Below are 4,536 nucleotides of genomic sequence, written 5' to 3'. Positions count from 1 at the left end.
ATGGCTAAGTGGAAGTGAAACTTTTAAACTCAAAGTTATGGAGGTTAAGTTGTGTGGGATGGGGGGCTGTCAGAAGAGCTTTGATAATGCGGGCTAAGGATGGTCATTTTTGGCTGCTGCTTTCACTCTCCTGAACACTCTCACAGTAAACAGGGAAGTCTTGCCAGCAGTAGCTGTTTTGAACGCAGTTCTGTACTGAAGATTGCCTACAGACCTGTTATTAGCACATCTTTTGCTGTGGCACTCAATCCAAGCAATTACAGTCTAACTCAGTAATGTTTTGTGTGTTTTTTTGTCAAATCATTGCATCACGAGCAATAATGGTCACGTTAAATAGTTTCCATCTTGGATTTTTTTAAAGTCTGTTTTTCTTCAGCAAATTGTGGGGCTGCAATTGCCCCCTTTTTTAAGGCCCGTTAGCGCCTCAAGAGGTGGTAACGGGGTGATAAGGCCTTTCCAAACGGGGGCAGGCGGTGAGCCAATTCATCCGGAATTGCCCCGGGGCTGGGGGCGGCGAGAATGGGTTTCCACCGTGCCCCGCGTTTCCGCCCCGCCCGGCGCTTCAACCGTTTGTTGGACATTTGCCGATCCCTTACTGCCTGGCAGTAACCCCTTTTCAATCGCGTGGGGGAAATTGCCCTGTGGGGGCGCAGCCTACGCCAGCCGGTGCTCCCGACAGCTTCGCGAGTGGCTGGGCGGTGCGGCTGCCCTTAAAGGCGAGGACGTACCACCACAGCCATCATTTTGTTTTAATTGTCAGTCGGCCCGACAATGGTGGTCGCTGGTTCGACCGGGCTGCCTGCATCCCCTCTTAGATGCCGGGTCACTGGCCCGGCCGAACCCCTTCCTAGTGTTTCAGTGGGCTCCACGGAGACCTCACTAGGCCTCGGGCATCCCTCCCCTTTAAGTGAAGGGGTGGGACGTTGTGACGCAGCACGTCTGCATTGCACTGACGTCCCATCACCGCCGCACTGATGTAGTTAGCCAGGCGGTGATGGATACCGCCCTGATACCGCTGGGAGGCGGTTTCTTGAACAAACAGCCAAATTTCCCGCCTCTTCCCTCTAACTCCCGCCGGGCGCTACATTTCTGGCTAATTTGAAGTGCTCTCCCCAATTTCTCACTGAGGGCAATTTCGGCCCCTGCATCTTTGGAGATATAAGGATGGAGCGACATTAATATTAAAAAGGCATGGACTATTAAGGGGTAATTTTGGCTTTAAGCGATGGTGTAAAATGGGATTAGCTGTCTATTATACAACTCTTCCGATTTTTATTTCGATCGAAGTCTGGAAATGAAAATCGGGAGAAATGCACAACATGTGGCTTATCCGACCTTCCCTGGTTCACACTATCGCCCCCAAAACAATCAGTCCAGTTTCAGCTAACTGGCAAAAAGTACTGCTAAAGTGGAGAGATGAAGAGATTAACTGTTAGTGACCTTACTTAAAAGACTGATTATTAAAATGTCCAATTAAGCATGACATTTGTTTTGTTTTAGAGTTTGAAACATCCTTTTCAATGAAATTCAAACATCAATTGTTCTCATTACTACTCAAGGTAAGAGGGTTATTCCTCGGGGATCAAAAGGACAACATAAACAATATCCGCCGTATCATATTAGTCCCAATTAAATGGTCATGAGTTTAATCATTAAAGGCTTTAATTAAGCATGAAACGGAGTGAGTAAACCTCTCATAGTCAAAGGGCTTTTAGATGAATATTGTCAAACAAAATAATAGAAAAGAGAAATCCTTCTATTAAATAAACATGTCTATTTTTACATCTATTCATGTACTTCAAACCCAGACCCCACAGAGAAGGTTGGTGTGCTCACTCATTGCATCATCTTGTTTCCCAGAGTACCAAACTTTTGAACTTCCGATTTAAAAAAAAAAAAAAATTTGTCTTCATGCACTTGGGCAAGACTTGAGAATAAGAAGGAAAGAAAGACTTGCATTTATATAGCGTCTTTCATGACCACCGGACATCCCAAAGCATTTTACAGCCAATGAAGTACTTTTTGAAGTGTAGTCACTGTTGTGATATAGGAAAAGAAGTTACATGTTACTGTGAAAGTAGCAAAGGTGTTCTAATGATCATACTATAACAAGAGACAACAGCCAGACACTAATCTTTTAAAATCTGAAGTTTTGGGTCTGCCTGTGGGGTTTGGGTTTGAATCAAACCTAGAAAAATGTAAGAAACCTTCATTTTCTGCCCGCTCTAGGACCCTTGGGGGCATTTTCTGTGTTGAAGGTGCTATATAAATACAAGTTGTAATTAATTTTAGTAATCTCAAATCATTTCCTGTTGGCCACATTTCCTCAGCACAGGATTGACCACAATGTGATGTCAATTGCCATTGGAGTGGCAGTTTCATCAGATGGATCATAATGATGGCTCTTGTGGAAAACAGAAAAATCACATTGCTGGAGAAAATAAGTGGAGTCGAGACACACAATTTTTTTGCCTTAAGCACCTCTGGCACAGTGGTTTGTGTATTGGAAACACAGAACGGGAATTGAGTAATATACCCAATTAAAATGAATAGAAGGAAAAATCATGGATCTGGTATGTGCCTGGATTTAATGTACTGTTAGGGATTTTTCTCACTTCAATGAGTACAAAAGTTCACCTAAAACATGAGTGACCTTTTGCAACATTCAGCATACTTTGCAATATTAAGACTTAGAATGATTTCGAAAATAAAACTATAACATATTTGAATACCTTGTGCTTCAGCAACAGACTGTCTCAAAATAACATCTATTTGGTTTGCAGTATAAAAGATTGAGCAGTCTTTGCGGAGACAAACTCCCATCTTCACACTGTGTGACACTACTACCGTGCTAAATGGGATAGATTCAGAACAGATCTAGCAGCTCAAAACTACGCAGTGGGCCATCAGCAGCAGCAGAATTGTATTCCATCGCAATCTGTAACCTAATAGCTCGGCATATCCCTCACTCTACCATTATCATCAAGCCAGGGTGTCTTCAGTGTGAAGACGGGAGTTTGTCTCCGCAAAGACTGCTCAATCTTTTATACTGCAAACCAAATAGATGTTGTTTTGAGACAGTCTGTTACTGAAGCACAAGGCATTCAGATATGTAATAGTTTTATTCTCGAAATCATGGTTCAGTGAGGAGTCCAGAAGAGCATGCCAGGAGCAGCAGCAGGCATAGCTAAAAATGAGGTACCAACCTGGGGAAGCTACAACACAGGATTATATGCATGCTAAGCAGCGGAAGCGGCATGCCATAGACAGGGCTAAGCGATCCCATAATCAACGAATATGATCAAAGCTCTCCAGTCCTGCCACATCCAGACGTGAATGGTAGTGGACAATTAAACAACTAACGGGAGAAGGAGGCTCCATGAATATCCCCATCCTCAATGATGGCGGAGCCCAGCTCGCAAGTGCAAAAGACAAGGCTGAAGCGTTTGCAACCATCTTCAGCCAGAAGGGCCGAGTGGATGAAACATATCGGCCTCCTCCTGAGGTCTCCATCCTGACGGAAGCCAGTTTTCAGCCAATTCGATTCACTCCACGTGATACCAAGAAGTGGCTGAGCGGACTGGTTACAGTAAAGGCTAAGGGCCTTGACAATATCCCAGCTGTAGTGCTGAAGACTTGTGCTCCAGAACTACCCGCACCTCTAGCCAAGCTGTTCCAGTAAAGCTACTACACTGGCATCTACCCGACCATGTGGAAAACTGCTCAGGTATATCTTGTCCACAAAAAGCACAACAAATCCAATCTGGCCAATTACCGCCTCATCAGCCTACTCTCAATCATCAACAAAGTGGTGGAAAGTGCCGTCGACAGTGCTATTAAGCCGCACTTACTCACCAATAACCTGCTCACTGATGCTCAGTTTGGATTCCATCAGGATCACTTAGCTCCAGGCCTTGGTCCAAACATGACCAAAAGAGCTGAATTTCAGAGATGAGGTGAGAGTGACTGCCCTTGACATCAAGGCAGCATTTGACCAAGCATGGCATCAAGGAGCCCTAGTAAAACTGAAGTCAATGGGAATTAGGAGGAAAACTCTCCACTGGTTGGAGTCATACCTAGCAGAAATGAAGATGGCTGTGGTTGTTGGAGGTCAATTATCACAGCCCCAGGACATCGCTGCAGCCGTTCCTCAGGGCAGTCTCCTAGGCCCAACCAACTTCAGCTGCTTCATCAATGACCTTCCCTCCATCATAAGGTCAGAAGTGGGGATGTTCGCTGATGATTGCACAGTGTTCAGTACCACTCGCAACTCCTCAGATAACGAAGCAGTCCATGCCTGCATGCAGCAAGATCTGGACGACATTCAGGCTTGGGCTGATAAGTGGCAAGTAACATTCGCGCCACACAAGTGCTAGGCATTGACTATCTCCACAAGCGAGAGCCTAACCACCTCCCCTTGATATTCAATGGCATTACCATCACCGAGTCCCCAACCATCAACATCCTGGGAGTCACCATTGTGACTGAGTGAGTTTAGTTCATATCTTCAACACAAATACAGCAACTTAATGCCAT

The sequence above is a fragment of the Pristiophorus japonicus genome, chromosome 12, assembly GCF_044704955.1.
Source record: "Pristiophorus japonicus isolate sPriJap1 chromosome 12, sPriJap1.hap1, whole genome shotgun sequence".
NCBI classification, from domain to species: domain Eukaryota; kingdom Metazoa; phylum Chordata; class Chondrichthyes; family Pristiophoridae; genus Pristiophorus; species Pristiophorus japonicus.
This window is presented reverse-complemented; position numbering follows the sequence as displayed.